Source organism: Manis javanica, chromosome 1 (genome assembly GCF_040802235.1).
Source record: "Manis javanica isolate MJ-LG chromosome 1, MJ_LKY, whole genome shotgun sequence".
NCBI lineage: Eukaryota > Metazoa > Chordata > Mammalia > Pholidota > Manidae > Manis > Manis javanica.
This window is the reverse complement of record NC_133156.1, coordinates 228,702,439-228,726,093: the sequence shown is the minus strand read 5'-3', so window position 1 is coordinate 228,726,093 and position 23,655 is coordinate 228,702,439. Positions and strand designations below refer to the sequence as shown.

The window sequence follows — 23,655 nt, the reverse complement described above, 5'->3', positions numbered from 1 at the left end:
GCCCAGGGAGCTGTCGGCCTGCCCAGGCCACACAAGGAGCTAATGGCCAAGCCTACCGGAGCCCTGGCTATTTCCACAGTTCCCCAGCCTCTGACCTTTCTGCCACCTCTCATTTCTGTGCCTTTTGACCTACAGGAGTGCACAGCAAGGCCTTTGACAAATAAACAGTGGCCTAGAGATTAAACTGCACCTGAAGCTGGTTATGCAGGTTCACTTAGCATTTGAACCAAGGGCAGAAACCCAGCTCTGCCCAGACTGCAAAAGGATTAACCCGTTCTCAGGCTCGGCCTGTGAATTATTGCCCCCTTAGTAAATATAAAATGGAGGGAAGAACTAAATCGCATTACAAGAAACACAAATCTGTATAAATATTTTAAAGAGGCAAAGTAAAAAGAATAAAGCAAAATTGACAGCAAATACAAAAATTGGAAAGAAACTTACTATTTTTGGATATGCAGAAAAAAATCCAGATACCCTTTCTTCTGGCTGTTTCATCCATCACAGACCAGAAGGGAATATACCGAACACTGGAGAGGGAGACCGTAGATCCTGCCTGCTGCCATCATGCTTCAGACATCTTCTCAACCTTTTCACTTACTTCAGCCAGATGAGGCTTCTTTCCATTCCCTGAACGAACTAACTTTAACTCCTACCTTAAAGTCTTTGCATCATCTATTCCTTCCATTTGGATGAATTTTTGTTTACAAAAAAATAAAGGCCTCCACAATGAGACCTTTCTGACCATTCTAGTTAGCACCCCTCTAACTTCTCGTGGAAATTCCCTCTTTATCTTCCCAACAGTTATTACCATATAAATATTACTTACTTACTTGTTGGTTTATTAGCTATTCTCTCCTACTGTGCCCGTGCCCCCATATAAGCTCCTTGAGAGAACGGACTTGTCTTGGTCATTGTTGTGACCCCAAGGTCTCCATCAGTGCTGACACATACTGAACCTCAACTAGGTATCGATTAGGCACACACATGCATGCCTGTTTTGTGGAAAGTGAGAGGATAGAAAGTTGTAGAAGTAAGTTTTGAGGGTGGCAGATGCAGTGTTTAGCTAGAACTAAAGGCCTTGAAGGACTGGTTAAGAATTTGAACATAAGCCTAAGAGCAACGGGACTCTTTGAGCCACAGTGAGGTTTTAGAGAATATAAGCTCTCAAGAGGGTTCCAGCTCCAGGTGATCCAGTAACACAGTCCTCACCTCTGTTGAGAGAACGTTGAGCTTTGAGCGTAACACTTAGGACCAGGTGACCTGACTCACCTCCACCACCCCCTGCCCTCTGATTCCCTGGTTCCCTGGCAGTTACAGAACACATCTGCCTTCTTACTTTACCTTGTCCAAAGGAATGACAGGTGAATATATAACCTTAGGTATGTATTATGCTGGCTCAAAGGAGAAAAGCATGCACTTGCAATAGCAATCATTCAATGTTAATTCCCAGGTACCTCCAAGGGACCGGCAGAGCAAAGATGCAGCCACCAGAATTGCTTCCTTCCCATCAAGTCTCAGAATGGGCCTCCTTCCGAATCTTGAGCAGAACTTGAGGATGTGTGTGTAAGTTTCCAAACCTGCAGCTCGTTAAGCTTTTCCTTTGGTAGAATATTATTTTTTAAAAATCCCTGATGGTTTGTTGTGAAAGAAAAGAATTCCCCTATGTGACACATATTGGGTACATGTGTGTCATAAACTTTGGGATTTTAGCATCCCTTGACAATTACATTTCTTGCTGCGTCAGCTGTTTTAACGCACTTTTTTTCTTAGTTATTTTGGTTTTAATTGTATTTGTACCCAGACACTAGCATATGGTATTAGGTTCCAAATTTAAAAAAAAAATGTGTTCATAGCATTTATCATAAGAAGCTGTTTTCCCTTATTTCCTATTAGTGTTTACAAAATTACTTAATTTTTATTGATGGAGGGGATGTATTAAGATACTTTTAGCATTCTGCACCTAGGATCTTTGCTTAGGCAATATCATCCCCTAGCAGGTGGCATGGCTTTGTATGGGTATGTATATAATATGTGTGGATTATATGAATAAATCAGCAATGCCTTTTATTTAAGTTCAGTGGATGAATAACCTTAGCTGTAAATGTTTTCATTCACACAATTATTCCAATATAGCAGACATGTGATCTTGTGGCAAAATTTAAGCTGACCGAACGCAGATCAAAAGTAAATGAAAGAAAGTGGTACCTGTTGAGGAGTGTTAATGTTCATGCAAGAATTTCCTCTCTAATTGCTTCTTAATAAACTGAGATTTCGCTGATAGGAAATGACAGGAATTGCAGGGTTTGGTCCAGCTTACTACATATTTGCCAAGAGAATCTATGTCCCTTGGGCTTGAGACTAGAGTACATAGTGAATTTTTTGCCCAGGCCTGTGGGAGTCCCCATGACTTGTCATAAAACAAGCTACTGGCATTCTTATACTTTGAGGGTATTTGTTTCACTAGAAAGACTGAGGAAGAAACTGTTAGTAAAACTATGTTGATCTTCTTTCAGAGGAGGGAAAATTGAGCCTTTGGGTGAAAAGGAGAAGGTTCAGAAGGAATAGCTGATGTGTCCGCGATAATTATGTTTACATGGGTAAGAGGTGTCAAAGTGACATTACTCAAGAGACTGATTTGAACAAAATGTTGCAAATCACTTTCAAGATTTTTTTTGGACTTCCCCATATTTTTGGAGGTTGGAGTCAGGATTACTGGCTTTGGTAATTAATCCTTCCCAGCTTGCATTCTTTGCTACTGAGCATAGCAGTGATTCAGGGACCTAACCTGCTAAATCAAGATAACGCTTGACTGCTGTCTGGAAGCAGAAGCCTTTTCCTCTTAGCCAGAAAAACTAAACCCAGGAGGCACAACTGATAAAATCAACAGAGTTCCTATTTGAAGAGCTGTGGAGGGAATTGAGAATATCTATATGGGGCATTTTGAGGGTATTGTAAGAGAATAATATAATAAGTTCTCAACTCAGTGGACAAACTTAGTTGGGCTTTGTGTGTAAGGACAGACACACAGCCCTTTAAAGAGCCACAACATATCCAAGGGAACCATTGGTTTCAACATAAGCTTATCACAGCTGATCTTTCATGTCTGTGATGCTTGCTTATTTATTTGCCCAGTGTTAGTTTCACAAGAACATTATATTACTATCACAGCCATGCACGAAAGCACGCCATTTGTTTGGTTTGACCAGAGCTAAGATGTTTGAAATTATTTTGCCCAATAGACAATTACTATCTTTGCATTATTCTGCAATTTGTTATAATGCCTTTAGGCCACCTCTATGACTCTAGTGAAATTGCATAGATAAAATGATCACTTTGTTTTTTGTCAAGAAAGGAAATAGGATCACTTTTTCACTGTGAAACCAATTTAAGTTTTTTTTAAGAATTTAAGACCAGAATGGTGGCCCCTTTTGAAAGAATTAAGATCTAAGGAGCCATACTCTCCAGCATGGGCACTAGTGCTGGGCATAGAAGGGGTACTTTAAAAAATATTTGAATGAGTAAATGAAATTACATGGTGATTTTTCTGTTGTTTTAAAAATAACTTTTGTAATCAAATAACATTAAAAGAAATGTTTTGACCAAGTTTGCCACTGGATTTTTCCAATGCCACAAATATGAAAGCTTTACTATTTCTTTGAGTTTAAAGATCAGTCTGAGATGAGATGAGGCAAAAATGGGAGACACATTTTCTGTTTTGAAGAGCGGATGACACATTAGGCCTTTTCTAGTATCTGCCACCCCACAGCTGGCTTCACAGGGCACTCGGAACTTCTCTTATCGTGGTTCTTGTCACTCTGTCCTGTAATAGGGGGATTACTCTGTCTAGTACAGTAGATTGCACTCCTTGAGAGCAGAGTTTAAATGTATCACCTGACTTTATATTCCTAGGATCCACTTAATGCCTGGGACATACCAGGAGCTCAGAAATAGGGGGCAGAATGAATGATTAAATGATAGAATCCTGAAAAAATCCCTTCAGTTCCTGTGTGTCTGTGAGGCATGCATATGTGAGTGTGTCTCACCCAAGAGGTCATAAGCCTCACCTAATCGTCTTTTCTCCTTACTACATTTAGTCTAAATTTAATTTTACACTGACACCCACACATAACCTCATACCTCCTGTCCACCAGACACACACGCCCAGCACAACAGCTACACACACCACCTATTTTTAGATTTTAAAAGCAAAAAAGAACAATCTCCAGATTTCTTTCATTCCCAACAACCAAGCCTTTCTGATGTCAGACACCTGAATCCTCTGTCAGAGAAATCATATAAAAATCCTCAGATATTTTTTCGGGATTCAGCTTGACCAGCAGTTGTAAACACAGAAAGATATTAGCCCTAATCCTCAAATTCTTTGCTCAGTTAAATCTCCTTTGCTTGGTAGTCCCATCCTAGGGCAACTCTCAGAAGCCTGCCCTGTATAGACTCAAGTTTATGGAGACTCAGAGAAGGTGGGTGAAATTCATGAATCAGAACCAATACTTGGTTTTCCTGTAGGTCCACTTCTCAGTCTTCGCTCATTCTGATGTCAAAAGCCCTAGATTCAGAGGGGAAAATGTGAGGTGAGTATACTTCCCCTTCTGTGTTATAGCACAACATGAGCTTTAGAGGGAGGATTTGCAAGTTGTTTAAGGTCTAAAATATTTGCTCCTGCTTTTCTAGTACACGTGTTTGAGGCTGAGAATCTTATCAGTAGATAAGGGCAGAGAGGCTGCCATCCCACATTCCACAAACTCCCTTCCAGATGGTTTAGGGACTAAGGGGTGAAAAACTCAAGCTCTTCAATCAAGCCAAACAGCTCACACCTTTATTGCCCCATTTGTTTAGCAGCCTGTCATGGGCCTTCTAACATCTCAGAATCAGCCATGGGGCAGCTGTTTAATTAACTCCTCAGGGCTGCATTTTGGTGGGGGCAATTCATTTATTAGGAAAAACAAATTGAAAGCTCTGAGAGTTTTTTGTTCCTTTTCTTCTTTAGTGGTTACTGTTATCTGGAGCCTCTGGCTTAGTCCAAATAGCAACGATGATGGTTTTTTAAAATGAGCCACTTGATCTTTTGTGTTGTTACTTTTTCTTTCTTTCCTTTTTATTTTCCTAGATCCTACTGGCTATCTGATTTAAATGCGGAGGGATTTATTTTCCTTGGTCCCAGGAAACAATGGCATTTCTTAAGGGACTTTTTTTGTGTGTTTTAGTTGTAGAAATACAATTACAGTATTAACTTCTTATAACAGTGATAAGGTTACATGTTGCTCTGCTCCAGGTTAAAGTTTGGTTGTGAATAGTTACTGGCCAACTTAATACCAGTAAGAATCCTGTATGCTAGGCTAAGGAACATACAGAGAGAGCCAAGGAGACCCACAGCCTTGAGAAAGAAGACTACCACTTTCTGGGAAAATATACATTCATGTTTCTATTCTTTTTAATCTTTTTATTTGGATATAATTTTTGATTTAAAGAACATTTGCCAAGATCTTATAGAATATTCCCACATACTCTTCACCCAGTAATGCTAACATCTTATGTAACCATAATATCAAACAAATAAATTGACATGGAAGCAGTGCTATCAACTAAACTATAGACTTACAGACTTCACCCAGATTTTCCATCAAGGCCCCTTTTCTGTTCTGGGATCCCACTTGGGTATAGATGTCATGTGTCCTTCATCTCTTCCAGTCTATGACAGTTCCTTGGTCCCTTCTTGTCTTGTGTGACCATGACACATTTGAAGAGCAGAGGACATTGTCTGCACTCATCCTTTTGGTGCCTATTGAGAACTAGCCTCCTTTAGGATGTTTCCTGGGTACACTGTGCAAAGATTTAGAATCATACTGACTTAGACTAAGAGCTAAAGGGTCTCATTTTTTAAATGTAGAAAATGAGCTCCAGAGAAGAAAACAAGGACTTGTCCAAAGTGAGACAACTGGCTGAGGTGGGATTAAAACCCAGCCAGACCTCCTGATGTCCCCAAAGTAGTGTAGGAATCACCTTCCTTTCCCTATTTGGAATTCTGGGGAAGCTAAATTCCTGAGGGGATCTGATCTCCAGATGTGCTCTCTTGGTGCCCAGAGACTGGGCTCCCCATGCCTCCCTGAGCCCCCCGCACAGAGCCTGCTCAGCAAGCACCGTTGAACTGAATTAAATTATGCTCCAGAGAATCAAAGTGCTGGGAATAGCTAAAGATGCTTCTCCCAGATATGAGCTGAAACTGCATGGAGAGATAAGAACTGGGAAGGTATGAGTAAGCTCAAGAAAAAAAAAAAAAGCCAGATTCCTTTTAGCAACCTAAAGTGCTTATACCAGAGCTGTAGTTGCTGGGCAGTAGGTTTGAGGAGGCTGCTCCAGCAGTGGGTAATGTTCCAAAGCCCAGAGCAGATACTTCTCCTCACCCACAATCCTGCAGGAAAGCTCCTCTGTCCCTTGATCTCAGAGCACTATCTCCCCATCTCCATTCCTGAGACCTGAAGGCACAGAACTGGCAGTCATGGATCCTCTCTTACCCTGTCTCTGTTCAGTCTCCTCAGTTTCACATACCATTTGCTAAGGTCCAAGTAGGACCAGGAAAATACTATGATCCTCAAACCTCAAGGTTTTCATATATGATGTTAATAATTGAATCAAATAATACAGTCCTTAGCCATCTAGAATCCTTGGGGAATATGTAACTCAGAATCACAGAGTGTTCTGCAAAGCAAGCTTATGCTTCATCATTAGTGAACAGAAATTCACACTTGGTCCTGAATATTTTGTGTAGTCTTGGATATAGAAGGGCTTTCTCCAGGCATCCTCTGTTGGCATCATCCCAATGTGTGCCAGGTCAGAATGGATTCACCTGATGCTTTGGAGCAAGCAGGGAACTGGACTGGGAATGAGTTCTGGGTTCTAGTTCCAGCTAAATGATTATATGACGCTTGGAAAGGTGGCTGCACATTTATGTTTCTGAGTTGCTCCCAGCTGTGCTCCTATGGAGGTCAACTTGATTGATGTTTTTAAAACTGGCTAATAAGAAGGAACTTCAGAGGTTGCCCTGGTGGGGACAGGGTTATTGAAGAGGATCAACCAAATGTTTTGTTGCAAAACATTAAAAAAGAAGTTTGAAATAATGACCTTAGTGATGTACTGCAGAGTATTAAAAAGTGAGGATTCTGCCATCAATCAAACAGATTTAGTTTCGTTTGCCAGTTCAGCCATTTAACTGTGTTCCTGGGGCAATATGATTAACTTTCCCGAGTCTCAGTTTCTCACCTTCTTCAGCAGAAATAATAACTGAAACTCATTCTGAAGTTGGTAAGAATTAAGTGAGTTATGAAATGAAAAAGGCTGTGCACAGTGCCATTAGGAGGGTGATGGCAGTTACAAAGGCTTCGCCACCTATGCTGTTGTGTGGTTCTGAGAACTGGACCTGGTCTTACTGGAGCACTGTCAATGGTGGCCGCCATCGTCAGATGCTGGCAGGACAGGGTGTCAGCCAAACCTGGGAAGCAGGAGAAAGTCCACAGGTGGTCCCCGCAAGACCGTCAGAGCTTGAGAGTCTATGAGAAGGTGTTGTAACCTTCCACTAGCTCTTTCACAGAGGGGGAACCTTGAGAATTTCTGTTCTTGGTTCCCTCCTTCTTTTTTTACCCCAACTGTACAGGACTATTCTGGATCTAAGTATTTTGGGAGCCGTAATGACGTGCTTCCCATCATACCTTGCCATTTTCAAGCAGTTTTTACTAGCCACCAGGACATGCGACAGCCTAGCAATTTCAGAGCTATAGTGGACAAGGCTGGAAATAGAGAGCCCGTTGCTGCTGTGAGCTGAGAAGAGAGTGGGCAATGTGTGTTCTCCCCTTCACAAAGGAGGAAGGTTCACACGGTAAAATGGCTCACCGTCACACACACAAATGTTCACAGAGGACAAGAAACCAGATTTTTCTCATTCTTGTACCACCCTGTGCCTGGAGAAGACAAAAGGATGGACGAAGAGATAATGAATGGACTGTGTGCATCTGCCAGAGTGTCGAGGCTGTCCAGGTGGCCTGATCAGGATTCATTCTGAGCTCAGGCTCTACTGACAGCAATAAATTTGAAGAAAGTAAAGCTGTCAGTCACATCGGCCTCTGAGGCTAAATGCTACTCATATGAGTGCCTTCAAATTCCAAATGCCCAGTCATCCCTTCTTTTCCTACAGCACGCAGCATTCTAGAATTTCAAAGCTCGTCTTCCTGGACATGATTTTCCAAAGCTTGGGCACTTTCCTTTTTTAACTCTGAAGCTATGAAAGAAGTCCATGGTGACAGTATCCCTGAGCCTACAGCCTTGCACCCAAAAAGTACACATTTTTCTGACATCCTAGTCCTGAATCTTGTAAAAATGTAGGTGCAGATTGATGTCTGATTCAAAGAATTCTGCACTTCCTCTTCTCTCCTGGCTGGGGGCAAAATGGAGAAAAATGCTGCTCACATTAATGTTCTGCTCCAGTTTTCAAACGAAAAATGTTGTCTCGGCTTCAAACCCAGAATAAAGGAAATGCTTGTTTCCAGGAGCTGACACGTCCCCGGTCATATTTCAGATACAATTAGCCTCCGTTGATGATGGTGGTGGATCTATCAAATGAGCAGCTAATCTTATCTGTGGTTCACAAATGGCTCAGATGGTAGCTTGTGACTTTGATTACTGGAAGACTGGACCCCATCAGACGGCTCTGCTCCAAACAGTGGTCCTTACAGCGTCCTGCTCCTGGAGATCAAAGCGCTCTCCCCTCTCCCTATCTGCAGGGAAGCTCATTAGAGGGAGGCTGTCAGGGTTATAATCACGCAACAGTTTTACTTCTGGGTTATAACGCTTTCCCCTTCTTATCAGCTTGTGAGGTCCAGCGTGAGAAGGATAAAGGAGGTCTGATGACATCTGATCCATTTAATAGGCTCACTGGTGACTGCCTGGGCTCCAGCGCTCTGCCACCGTGGCCTCACTGACTACCGAAGGACTTCCCCGACCCCCTACCTGCCGGGATCTTCAGGATTCCCCGGGGCTGGGAGATGGGAGCTCACTGGGCCCCAACAGTTGCTTTACTGTGAGAACAGAATCATGAAAGTAGCAGCTTCTAAGTCCAAAGACCTGCCTTAAGTTTCACCTCTTTGGCTCAGTTGCTGTGTGAACTTGGACATTTTGCTGTGCTCTTCATTTTCGCTGTGAAATATGTAAATTAGTACTTTTCCCACTGGACTTAATATGTAGATCTGAAAGCGTTCCTCCCCCAGAAGCCCTCCTATAATAACCTGAGTTTTTCCCGTCCTCTACCTCCTCCGATCCCCATGTAAGTTAAAGCACCTCTATAAGGAGTCACCTCACTCCCTCTTCTGTCTTCCCAGGGCCCCCAGGATTCCCACTCACACTGCACTTGTCTGCATGATTTTCTGTTCTCCTGCCTTTCGTCCCCTCTAGACAGTGAAATCCGCAAGGCATGGGGGCTGAGGCTGCATGCATCAAAGGATACCTCTACCTGATCCACAGTTGATGTTAAATGAGTGTTTATTGTCCACCCTGAATAAAGTACTATACGTCCAGATGATGTGCAAAGTACAGTGGGAAGGGGTTGTGTTTATTATTGGACAGAGAGCCTTCTTGAGCTTTGTGGGGACCTACTAGATGGCCTATGCTAGTGGTTCTGGGGTGGAGACGAAGAATTTATATCTCTAACAAGATCCTACATTGGCAACCACTATATAATGTAGTCTTCTTATTTATAGATGAGGAAACTGAGGCTCAGATTGGAGAAGTGGCTCGTGTAAGGTCATGTAATGAGTCAGAGGCGCTCAATGTGTTCTTACTTCTAAATGGTTTATCAATTTAAAACTGTCTCATATGGGGATTTGTGTGTGTGTGTGTGTGTGTGTGTGTGTGTGTGTGTGTGTGTGTGTGGTGTTTTGAACTGTATAGGGAATAGATATTTTTGTTTGCTTTTCATTTGTCTTCTTAGGGCCTCAAGCTTGGGACTTTTAATTCTAAATCTCATGCTCATTTCACAACATGGTCATTTCACAACATGCTGTTTTCATGTTAAGAAGCACTATAGTCATTCTACCAAAATGCTGGCTCAGGTATCTTTGTCTCTTACATTGCTTATATTCATTGATGCTTTTAGAAATACCAGAGAAGAAATGCATAGGGAACCCAGCTCACAGAAAAATCAGGAGAATCAGGACCTCTGAGTACCACAGGGCAGATTTGTTCTCTCCATCCCTTAACCTAGCAGAATCCAGGTCTGTCTACCCATCCACACTGGTAGGGATGTGGAACCCCTGCCAGCAGCTGTCATAACCCAGAAGAATGAGCAGCAACAACTGTTGCCTGTGGGGGTAGGGGGTTTGGAGCTGTGCAGACCGAGGTTTAATTTCCACTGCCTCATATCTCTGGTGGAGTGGAATTGCAGACGGGATTTCCACTCAAGAGACTCATTTGCTACTCATTTTGAACACACCATTTTCTTGGCCAGTGTGAGATCCTATCTTCTCTTTCTTTCCCACCCCTTCCCACTACCATCTGAAAACCAATACTGGCAGGACCTGAGGGACAAAGGTAACCCAACTGGAAAAAACAGCAACACAGAGTCTTTTTTTGAAAATCTACATCCTTCTGACTTACTAACCATTCTTTCCTCAACATTAATTTCACTATGTTGTGGTTGTTTTTTTTTTCAATGGAAATCGATTTTAACTTTTTGGAAAGAAATTCTTTGTAGTTAAAATAATGACTTTTCCATTAAACATAATTTGGGAGGCATTAGTACTAATTGTAATTATAATGAAATTTATGTCTGACACATTGTAGTTCACGTGATGAAAGAAAGCCAGGCACTCCCCAGAAACCAGTGACAAGCTTATCAGAATATTAATCTCCTTCAGTTACTCTTTAAGAGAATAAATAACTAATCAGTCACTGACTGCTACTATAATATATAACCCTTTTGCCAAGATGGATGATAATTTAAGCTGCAGCAGAATATATTTATTTAACTGACAAATCATGACTCAATTTTATTTGTTTTAAATAACAATGCAGTAAAAGCCAGCCTAGCTGTAATGCTTGCAAAATGGAAAATTTTGAGTAATTAATTTTTTCATTAACCTTTGTGCTAAATAATAAATATTATAAATCCCATCTTAAGCACTGAACATGTATCTGGAATGTTTGTTAATTATCCAGCCTTAAGTAAGTGGTCTCTAAAAAACATCCTTAAGTCTGTGTTAGATCCATTCTTACAGTAAAATTGTTTTCACCATCAAATCTCATGACAGATAATTTTAGCTACAGAAGTTCTGAGAAATTAGGCAAATGTTAATTGACCAAGATCAGAACTAGCTGTTAGGATTCTGAATGAATTTCAGGTATTAATCAGCTTTGTTGTAATCACTTTTTTCTCCTGTAGAGGAAAAAGGGGAACATGGTCCCATTCAGAGAGAACTCACCCCTGAATTCTGGTTAATTTGTTTTTAATGGATGTACTCCAGCCTCCAGTTTAAGCTCTGCCAATTGCTGTTTCACCATGACTGTGCTAAGGTCTAGCTGACATAATAGAACCAGCTGTTCTCTTGCCTGGGGAGCAGCAGGCCATCCTCGTCTGAGGGTGCTATGTTTGCATGTTGGTGACATTGTAGAGGAGCCTGTTTGTCTCCATATGGAAGGACTTTGAGCCAATGCAACACTCCAGTCCTTTCAACGCTTCACTCCTTTGGAGGAGAGGGGATTACCCAATTGGTGAGGTAGGAAAAGACATTGAACTCAGCATGATGGGCCTCTTCAGATGCCATCCTGCCTGCAGAAAGAGCATTGTCTAGTTTGCTCTCACCTGTTTGGAGAGCAATCTTGGAGCAGAAGGTTCTGCCCCTTCAGTGACTTGAAGAATTGTTAAGCACCACCAATTACTGGGTGATAAATTTGTCTAAAAATAGGATAATATATTTAAAAACCCACTTGAAAAATCTAAAGTTACCCTAGTACATTGTAAAGTCACTCAGGAGGAAAGGGGAATTTATTTACTTACTGGGCCCCCTGTCAGTCCCCAGCAGGGCGTGTGGGAGCCCTGATTCCCCAGGGCCCAATGCCAGAGGTTCTAGTACCAAGCATGAACACGCAAACCAAGTGAGGGCTCAGTAAAGGTTTGATAGGTGAAAGAATGAGCAGAGCTCTGAAGACCTCTTGTGATTCTCCATTTCCAAATGTTGATTTGTCTAACAAGTCAAAAATGGGTTCAATGATTGCAATGCCTCTCATATTTCGTGTCCTCTGTTCTTACCCACCGTATTCCCATCTATCCCTCCAATGCAGGTATTTGTCTTCCCAGCCTTCCGTGTCCTTTAGTTCATGGATGCCCTCAGAGATGGGCTGCTCAATATAATATAAACAAGAGAACAAGACAAACTAGTGTGATACCGAGCTTTCCTGAGCCAGAGACACGGTGACACACATGCCTCTGTGGAGACACCTGCCATGGTTGTGATTCATGTGTGTGCTTTTTGCTGTCTCCAAACACAAATGGTCTTTGATGTTTCTTCTGGAAAAATAGTCTTCTTGGGAGTGTAGCTGGGCCAATAAGTGTAAGAGTGGCTCCGAACCATGCTTTACTTTGAGATAGAAGCAGCCCATGAAAGTCCCAACCAAATGATGCTGTAAACTCGGAGAAAGAAGGGAAGACACCTGTTGCACTGAGTCAGCCCTGACTGCTGACCTATTTCAGCTCACCACCCTCAAAGCAGTAGGCTCCTCTCTAGGTCGGACAGCGGTTTACATGACTTCATGATTCCATGGTGTGGAAGTTCACCCAGAGAAGTGGAGCTGATGAACTATCATTTCTCGGAGATGTGGTTTACTGCCTGTGTTGTCATGATTTAATGAGACTGGGGAAGACTGTTTATGACTGAGAAATCTGAAATTTTAAGCTGGGAGATGGAGGAAATGGTTATTCACTTAATCCTAATCATTTATTCATGCATTCATTCATTCATCAGCTCTGTTTGAAATGTTTATTCTGTACAACTCTCTATTAGCTATGGTGGGGATACAGAGGTAGAGAAAACACAAGATCCAGGGAACTCACAGCCAGTGAAGGAAGCAGACCAAGGATACATGAGCAAGGAAGAGGCTCACACAGCTTTCTGTCCTGGAGAATCAGAAATGGCCTCTCAGAAGAACTGGTGTAGGAGGTGAGACTGGCCGAATAAACCCAGCTAACCAGATGGTCCTACGGCCCCTTGGGGTGCTGAGGAGGAGAGCCAGGTCAAGGGTGCGCTGTGTCAGGTGCCTGGCAGAGCTTCATCTTGCATGCTTTTTACAGGATTATTTCTTTAGGGACCATGATGAATCTTGAGACAGCTGCCTATTTGTTGACTTCCCAGTTTATGTCAGGCATTGTACTTGGCAATTTTATGCTTTTCTGACTTCTGACAGCAACAGAAGTTCAAGACCATTATTTAAATTTTTGTAAAGCAACTAAAGGTCAGGGTGAATAAATAATTCACCTTAATGAATAATAAATAATATTCACAATAAATAATTCACACAGCGCCGGGATGTCCAACCAGGGCTTCCCAAACTTCGCTGTCTGGACACTTTCTGTTGTCCTTGCTGCCCCTCCAAGGAGCAGAGAGCTGGCTGGAGCCTGCGGGGTGGGGATCAGCCTCCCGCTCTCATGCCACTGCTGCAGCACTTGACGTTAAGGGAGTCTTTCTTCTGTAGAACTCTCAAGGGCACCTGCCTATCTACAGGTTCACAGGCTCCTCTCTCTGCAGCCACACTCCCACCAATTTCACTTTTGATTTAGTTATTTGCTCCACCCCAACTAACACATTGCCAAAGAGCGTGGCCCAGGAAACTACCCACCTAGGCCAAGAGGAAGCTTCTGCCTCTAATATGCCAGAGTCTTGATCTTTGCCTCCAAGAAACACTTCTCAAAATATTAGGGAAGGCATAGCTTTCCTCTCCTCTCTTGCCACTTTCCCCACCCAGGCCCACCCTTACCATCTTGAAGGGACAAGGAGCAGGCCGGTGGGCGAGGGACCAGGCAGCTGAGAAGCCTGCTACTCCGTGAGTGCTACCACTTCTTGGTGGTGGTTTGAGTTCCAAATGAAACTGTGGAATCCACCTCCTGGTTCTCAAAGGCAGTGTGGTTATTGTTTGTGGCTCACTTTCTCACACAGTTTTAACAGAGCATGTCTTCAGAGATACCACGTAACTAAAAGACAGAATTAAGCAGGAATGGCAGCATGCCGGAAGCAAGTGGCCTCTGCTGGTGTTCCCAGTGAAAAGCATGTGGGATCGCCTTACTGTTCCAGAGCTAGTTTTCTGTACCAGCATATACATACTTAAACAGCATAAAAAATGAGCTCCCTTATAAAGCACCTATATGTCACCAAGGCCCAGAAAGACTGTTGTGCCAAGGCCTGGAGATGTCCTTCCAAGATTCCTCCCAACTCAGAGGCCCACTGTCCCAATGTTTGGGGGCCGGGCCAGTAGGAGGCAGCCAGCTTGAATTTAATAGCAAACACGGTTGGGTTTTGTCAGATCCCATGTGTAAAACAACTTCCATTTGAATGTGACATCTGCCTGCAGAGGAGCAAATCCCCAGCACCCCCATCTTGGCATGCCCAAAACCAGAGGCTCTGTTTGGGGTTTTCTCCAAACGCCAGGGCTCAGTCCCCAGACTGTACCCTTGCTTGTCTGGGGGACATTATCAACCTCATGGTTCAGGGCTAAGGGTTGGAGAGGGGGTATTGTTAGTGTTTTCATCACTAGCGGAAATGTACAGTCTGACAATCACTATGCCCGCAGATCAAAGGCACAGGGAGGTGTTATCTACTGCCGGCTATGCTGTAACTGTAAGCACATTTCTGGTGAGCTGACCCCAAGGTGAGCTGGGGTGGGAAAGAGTTCCCCCATAGACGGCTGTCTGGTTGTGGGCCATGTAGGATGGCCTTCTAAGAGCAAAGTCTCTGTCTCTTCCTTTCGGACAGCCCCACTCTGACCTTAAATGCACCGAGTGCTTTAGAACTGTTGTTTGACTGATAGGAAGGGAAGCATGTCAGTTTGGAGGAAGATTAGTCTGGTGCAAGTGAGGTGCTCTGGGTTCTCATCCTGGGCCTGCCACTTCTTTGCTTTCTGACTTGCGACGGGACCCAAGCTCCACTCACACCGAGCCCTAGGCCAGGTCCTGCACACAGCTTGGCCCCTCCCAGTTCTTGATGATGGCCTGTTTTGTCTTCCTTACAGAATAAACCGAGCCTCTGTCCTTGTGGCTGAACTTATGTGGGCCTCCGTTATGAGATTACTCTTAGAAGAGTAATCTGCTCCTTTCCTGTGACTCCACTGTTGCACATTTCAGCTGGAGGGTTTGCCATCAGGCGTTGTTTATGTGTCTGCCCCTGTTAGATGTGAGCACCTCAAGGAGGACCTGTCCACTTTATTCTCCAGATGCCTGGTGTGGCACCTGGCAGGCAGAGCTGAATTGGTGTTAGATGAATGCATGCATGCACGAGCAGACAGGTGAGTGGAAGGGACAAGGTGTTTGCTGTATCCTTGGAGGGAAAGCATTTCCTTTGGGTACAGTCATGTTTCTGCAGAAGGAATATCTCCTGCTCTTCTAGTTGCTGCCATTTTTTCATCAAGTCTACAGTTGGTGGAGGGGATATCTTTTCTCTCTGGTTGTAAGCCTCCCTTCCCCTCAAATGCATATGCTCTCCAATCAGTGTTTGTGGTTCAAACCCTGTTAGCCCCAACCTATGTTAAAGCATGAAGTTCCTTACTGGGAAATGCTCTGTTCCCTCTCAAGTCATAATGGCTAGTATTTTCAGATGATCTCTAATAGGCCATTTCTTTCCTCTCTGTTCAAGATGCAGGTCTTACCCAACTGCAGATCCGTGCAGCGATGCCAGCCTTCCCTCTTGGTCTTGCCATTTGTACCTTCTAGACTGAAAGGTCTGAGCAGGAGCTTGACCTGGTCCCATAGTTATGATGGCATGTGGCTGCAGCTGCCACTCTCCAACACAGCTGGAGGGGTCTTGTGCACTATGCCAGCTGACAAAGGGAGGCTGGCTGCATCCCTGGGGTCCAGATGATGCCATCCAGATATTAATAGATTTTTACCAGTGGGAAGCAGGACAGGAGAAACCTACTAGAAAATGTATTCTCCCTTCTCCATTCCCACGTATTATTCTGAGAACAAGTAGTTCCTATTGTGTGTCTCTTTCAAGATGATACAAGAACAGGAACAGCAGTTATGTGGTTGGCATGGAGCTGTGCCCAGATGGGCAATGCACCCCCTCATCTTTGGGTTTGTTTCTCTCCAGCTGCTCCTCTAACTTCCCTCCTGGTTCTTGGTTTGCCCTCCCAAGGTGGTGGCAAGTAAGTGTTTGTCTCAGCATCTGTTTTTACCTGAACCTGAGGTAAGACACCTCCCTGGCCAACTCAGCTTAGATGGGCCTCCTTTGTGCCCTGTAATATCACGTGTGCATCTCTCTCACTTCCCACAATATCACAATATTTTTATAGGTCTCTTTCTCCTTCTGGATTACCTCTCTCTCAAGTGCAAAGCCACATTGTACTTATTTTTTAATCTCTGGCACCTAGCACAGTCCCTGGCATATATTAGGGCTCTGAAAATAGAAAAAATTTGCTGGATGACAGATTATGAAAGAGCGCTAGATTCCCTCTGATCCCGGAGAGATTCTAACAGGCCTAACAAATGTTTTACATGAATCGCTGTCTAAATGTGTGTCTCTTGTGGCTTTGCCTAAATTGAGTCAGGGACGATGCTAGCAACCGCATCACACTATGTGAGGATAAGTACGTCCAGTAATTATAATAATAATCACTGTAATATGCTTGGCACCTTTATGTTACTGTGCCGCTAAATCTCTCACATCCATAATCTCATTATTGCAGCAAACACATTAGGTTCTTATTACATACTTGGGACATTTCAGAAATGTAGCTTGACAACTGGCCTTGACTGAAGACATTGTTGAGGGTATATTAAAGGTTGTTTTAATCAGAGGTTTTCAAAGGGCATTTTCCTTAGTGGTTAATACTGTATCTAACATCTACCAATTGGTACTACCAAGGGCAGAACTGCTTAAAAGAAAAACCAACTCATTTCATCCTTAATTCACATAAATGGGACTTTATACCCAACGCTCTTGCCCTGCTTTATGCCCATATGAATGTGCAGGTGATACTGTGGTGTGAGCTCAGGACCGTACAACTAGTTACCTCTGTCTCCCTGCCTCTCTCTGGTTCCACTGAAGTTATGGAAGTTAGCAAGGTGTTAACAGAGGGATGTGTGACCAGGTCACAGTGGACAATAGTGGGACCCAAAGTTGGGTTTAGCCTGTTGCATAAACCTTCTGAAATCATAGAACTATTTTGCTTGTGAATTTCAGAGGTATAATTTCCTAGAGTAAGGCTTGTATCAGCTTCTCAGATGGGTTAAGAATCATCGATTCTAATTCTGTGTGAACGTCCTCCTTGGGAGCGGCTGTGAGGAATGGGGCAGACCCCTGAGTTCTGAACGACCAAGGAGCCCGGGAGTCAACTCGCCTGTTCGCTCTCACGTTAGACACCTGAGTTGAGGCTTGGCATGAAGGTGCCTGCAATATTCGCTCTTCTCTCTCAAAAGCTGTAAGGGGCTCTAGGACTTACCCTTTACTCTCAGCTTGTCCTCCTTTATTGCTGCTTTGTTGTCAGGTTTCCTTATTATGATATAATCCAGCACAACTTGTCCAAAACGATTTTAGATTTATTCCATTTGTTACAAGAAGATATCACTAGTATGTGGCCCTTTTGGCAAAAATCTCAATTCCTAGTTCTAGGCAAGGGTTTAATCACCTGTTGCTAAGATACTGCAAAACATATTGTCTGTTTTTAAATGTTTCTTTTTAATTAAGTAAACTGTTGCTTTGAAACACCAGTGCAAAGGTTAAATAGGTCTGTGAAATCATACGTATTTTTTTAACGGACAGAATTTCTAGGCATTTTAAATGGAGCAGCTGCTGTTCCTTGACAGAGTTAGAAACTCCCACAGAAAGCAGTGCCCGAACAACAACCGGACTGTGGAACAGCAGGGAGAAATAGTCTGAATCACTCAGCGCCTGGTGAACATGCTGGGCACAGCCATTGATTCTGCATCAAAGGCGTGGGGGAAAGGGCAGACGCAGGGCCACAATCCCCAGGAGGAACCCCCTTCGCCAGACTCAGAGAGTGTGGGTTTCAGGATGGCAGTACAGAGCATATGTCCCCCGAAGAGTCCGGACCAGGATCTCATGATCGAAATCAGCAATATATGTGTGACAAAACATTGTAGTGTTTATGCGAAGTTTTCGTATTAATTCAGGTCCAACTCTGTGGTCAAGTAGGTGTATTCAGACATATGAAAACACCTGGATTGAAGAATAGTGTTGATTTTTTCTATAGCAAATAAATGAGTATGGATCATCCAAATGGAAATTGCAGGGTGTACCTGATTCAGAATAATTCCAGGATCAGTTAGAACCTAAATGGCAGGGTTGAGGGCCAGGACTCCAAGTGGGTGGAGGAGGCTGGAAGGAGTGGGTTGAACACTCACACAAAGCCCAGATGAGGCAAAGTCAGCAGTGACCAGAGGGGAGGGGCAGAGGTCAGGGACCATGGAAACCTGTTGGAAGGACAGATTTCAGCTTAGTTATATTGAGGATGTCCTGCATGTCTCTCAAATCCAAATGCTTCTCTTTTTTTTCTTTTTTATTCCCTTTATTTTTTTATTAAGGTATTATTGATATACACTCTTATGAAGGTTTCACATGAAAAAACAATGTGGTTACTACATTCACCCATATTTTCATGACCCCCCATGCCCCATTGCAGTGACTGCCCATCCGTGTAGTAAGATGCCACAGAGTCACTATTTGCCTTCTCTGTGCTACACTGTCTTGCCCATGATCCCCCTGACACCATGTGTACCAATCAGAATACCCCTGAATCCCCTTATCCCTCCCTCCCCACTCAGCCTCCCCCACCCCTCCCCTTTCATAAATGCTAGATTCTTCTTGGAGTCTGTGAGTCTGTTGCTGTTTTGTTCCTTCAGTTTTTCTTTATTCTTATACTCCACATATGAGTGAAATCATTTGGTACTTGTCTTTCTCCACCTGGCTTATTTCACTGAGCATAATACCCTCTAGCTCCAACCATGTTGTTGCAAATGGTAGGATTTGTTTCTTTCTTGTGACTGAATAGTATTCCATTGTGTATATGTACCACATCTTCTTCATCCATTCATCTACTGATGAACACTTAGGTTGCTTCAATATCTTGGCTATTGTAAATAGTGCTGTAATAAACATAGGGGTGCATATGTCAATCTGAGAAATTATATTCTTTGGATACATTCCTAGGAAGGGAATTCCCAGGTCAAATGGTATTTCTATTTTTAGTTTTTTGAGGAACCCCATATTGCTTTCCACAACAGTTGACCTAGTTTATATTCCCACCAGGAAGCTTTCCCTTTCTCTGCATACTTGCCAGCATTTGTTGTTCCTTGTCTTTACAATACTGACCATCCTAACTGCTGTGAGGTGATATCTCATTGTGGTTTTTATTTACATTTCTCTGATAATTAGTGATGTGGAGCATCTTTTCATGTGGCTGTTGGCCATCTGAATTTCTTCTTTGGAGAAATGTCTGTTCATATCCTCTGCTCATTTTTTAATCGGGTTATTTGCTTTTTTGGGTGTGGAGGCATGTGGATTCTTATATATTTTGGATGTTAACCCCTTGTTGGATATGTCATTTACAAATATATTCTCCCATGCTGCGGGATGCCTTTTTGTTGTGTTGATGGTGTCCTTTGCTGTACAGAAGCTTTTTAGTTTTATGTAGTCCCATGTGTTCATTTTTGCTTTTGTTGCCCTTGCTTGAGGAAATGCATTCAGGAAAAAGTTTCTCGTGTTTATGTTCAGGAGATTTTTGCCTATGTTATCTTCTAAGAGTTTTATGGTTTCATGACTTTCATTCAGGTCTTTGATCCATTTCGAGTTTACTTTTGTATATGGGGATAGACAATAATTCAGTTTCATTCTCTTACGTGTAGCTATCCAGTTTTGCCAACACCAGCTGTTGAAGAGACTGTCATTTCCTCATTTTATGTCCATGGCTCCTTTATTGTATATTAATTGACCATATATGTTTGGGTTTATATCTGGGCTCTCTATTCTGTTCCATTGATCTATAGGTGTTTTCTTGTGCCAGTACCAAATTGTCTTGATTATGTGGCTTTGTAGTAGAGCTTGAAGTCAGGGAGCATAATCTCTCCTGCTTTATTCTTCCTTCTCAGGATTGCTTTGGCTATTCAGGGTCTTTTGTGGTTTCATATGAATTTTAGAACTATTTGCTCTAGTTCATTGAAGAATGCTGTTGGTATTTTGATAGGGATTGCATTGTATCTGTGGATCACTTTAGGCAGGATGGCCATTTTGACAATATTAATTATTCCTATCCATGAGCATGGGATGTGTTTCCATTTATTGATATCTTCTTTAATTTCTCTCATGAGTGTCTTGTAGTTTTCAGAGTAGAGGTCTTTCACTTCCGTCATTAGATTTATTCCTAGGTATTTTATTCTTTTTGATGCAGTTGTGAATGGAATTGTTTTCCTGATTTCTCTTTCTGCTAGTTCATCATTAGTATATAGGAATGCAACAGATTTCTGTTTATTAATTTTATATCCTGCAACTTTGCTGAATTCAGATATTAGATCTAGTAGTTTTGGAGAGGATTCTTTATGTACACTATCAAGTCATCTGCAAACAGTGACAGTTTAACTTCTTCTTTGCCAATCTCAATGCCTTTCATTTCTTTGTGTTGTCTAATTGCCATTGATAGGACCTCCAGACCTATGCTGAATAAAAGTGGGGAGAGTGGGCATCCTTGTTTTGTTTCTGATCTTAAAGGAAAGCTTTCAGTTTCTCGCTGTTAAGTATGATGTTGGCTGTGGGTTTGTCATATATGGCCTTTATTATGTTGAGGTACTTGCCCTCCATACCCATTTTGTTGAGAGTTTTTATCATGAATGGATGTTGAATTTTGTTGAATGCTTTTTCGACATCTATGGAGGTGAAACCTTCTGGTCCAGGGGTTTTGTTCTTAGGTAGTTTTTTGATTACCAATTCAATTTCATTGCTAGTGATTGGTCTGTTTAGATTTTCTGTTTCTTTCTGGGTCAGCTTTGGAAGGTTGTATTTTTCTAAAAAGTTGTCCATTTCTTCTAGGTTATCCAGTTTGTTAGCATATAACTTTTTGTAGTATTCTCTAATAATTCTTTGTATTTCTGTGGTGTCTGTAGTGATTCTTTCTTCCTCATTTCTGATTCTATTTATGTGTGTAGACTCTTTTTTTCTTGATCAGTTCTGGCTAGGGGTTTATCTATTTTGTTTATTTTCTCAAAGAACCAGCTCCTGCTTTCATTGATTCTTTCTATTGTTTTATTCTTCTCAATTTTATTTATTTCTGCTTTATTCTTTATTATGTCCCTCCTTCTACTGACTTTGTGCCTCATTTGTGCTTCTTTTTCTTGTTTCATTAATTGTGAGTTTAGACTGCTCATGTGGGATTGTTCTTCTTTCCTGAGGTAGGCCTATATTGCAATATACTTCCCTCTTAGCACAGCCTTTGCTATGTCCCACAGATTGTGTGGTGTTGAATTATTGTTGTCATTTGTCTCCATATATTGTTGCTTGATCTCTGTTTTTATTTGGTCATTGATCCATTGGCTATTTAGGAGCATGTTGTTAAGCCTCCATGTGTTTGTGGGACTTTTAGTTTTCTTTACATAATTTATTTTTAGTTTCATATCTTTGTGGTCTGAGAAGATGGTTGGTCTACAATCTTTTTGAATTTACTGAGGCTGTTTTTGTGGTCTAGTATAGGATCTATTCTTGAAAATGTTGCATGTGCACTTGAAAAGAATGTGTATTCTGCTGCTTTTGGGTGTAGAGTTCTGTAGATATCCATTAGGTCAATCTGTTCTGATGTGTTGTTCCATGCCTTTGTCTCCTTACTTATTTTCTGTCTGGTTGATCTGTCCTTTGGAGTGAGTGGAGTGTTGAAGTCTCCTAGAACGAATGCACTGCATTTTATTTCCCCTTTTAATTCTGTTAGTATTTGTTTCACATATGTAGGTGCTCCAGTGTTGGGTACATAGATATTTATAATGGTTATATCCTCTTGTTGGATTGACCCCTTTATCATTATGTAATGTCCTTCTTTGTCTCTTATGACTTTCTTTGTTTTGAAGTCTATTTTGTCTGATACAAGTACTGCAACTCCTGCTTTTTCTCCCTATTAGTTGCATGAAATATCTTTTTCCATCCCTTCACTTTCAGTTTGTGTATGTCTTTGGTTTGAAGTGAGTCTCTTATAGGCAGCATATAGTGGGTCTTGTTTTTTTATCCATTCAGTGACTCTAGACTGGTGCATTCAGACTGTTTACATTTAGTGTGATTATTAATAGGTATGTACTTATTGCCATTGCAGGCTTTAGATTTGTGTTTACCAAAGGCTCAAGGGTAACTTCCTTACTATCTCAAAATCTAATTTAACTCATTTAGCATGCTATTACAAACACAACCTAAAGGTCCTTTTTTATTTCCTCCTTTTTCTTCTTCCTCCATTCTTTATATATATCAGGTATCATATTCTGTACTCCTTGTCTATCCCTTGATTGACCTTTGGAGATAGTTGATTTAATTTTGCATTTGCTTAGTAATTAACTGTTCTATTTTCTTTACTGTGGTTTTATTACCTCTGTTGACAGCTATTTAGCCTTAGGAACATTTCCATCTATATCAGTCCCTCCAAAATACACTGTAGAGATGTTTTGTGGGAGGTAAATTATCTCGACTTTGCTTATCTGGAAATTGTTTAATTCCTCCTTCAAATTTAAATGATAATGATAATCTTGCCAGATTGAGTATTCTTGGTTTGAAGCCCTCCTGCTTCATTGCATTAAATATATTATGCCACTCCCTTCTGGCCTGTAAGGTTTCTGCTGAGAAGTCTGATGATAGCCTGATGGGTTTTCCTTTGTATGTGATCTTTTTTCTCTCTCTGGCTGCTTTTAGTAGTCTGTCCTTATCCTTGATCTTTGCCATTTTAATTATTATATGTCTTGGTGTTGTCTTCTTTGGGTCCCTTGTGTTGGGAGATCTGTGGATCTCCATGGCCTGAGAGACTATTATCTTCCCCAGATTGGGGAAGTTTTCAGCAATTACCTCCTCAAAGACACTTCCTATCCCTCTTTCTCTCTTCTTCTTTTGGTACCCCTATAATGCAAATATTGTTCTGTTTGGATTAGTTACACAGTTCTCTCAATATTCTTTCATTCCTAGAGAACTGTTTTTCTATCTGTGCCTCACCTTCTTTGTATTCTTCTTCTCTAATTTCTATTTCATTTACCATCTCCTCCACCATAATCTGCTTTTTAAACCCTTCATTTTGTTCCTTAACTATTGGATCTCATCCTAAATTCCTTCCTGAGTGCTTCAATATTTTTCTCTACCTCCAGGAGTATGTTTCTAATTTTTATTTTGAAATCTTTTTCAGGAAGATTGATTAGTTCAGTTT

The 23,655-nt window shown here is 41.9% G+C and overlaps 1 long non-coding RNA gene across 1 annotated transcript in view; it reads left to right on the top strand.

Moving 5' to 3' along the window:
• Positions 1 to 1,460: 1,460 nt before the first annotated feature.
• Positions 1,461 to 23,655, top strand: part of LOC140850377 (uncharacterized) — a 147,178-nt gene continuing 124,983 nt past the window's right edge. Inside the window, exon 1 of the long non-coding RNA XR_012133121.1 lies at positions 1,461 to 1,563. This is a non-coding gene — a long non-coding RNA (uncharacterized lncRNA). The remainder of the gene's footprint in view (positions 1,564 to 23,655) is intronic.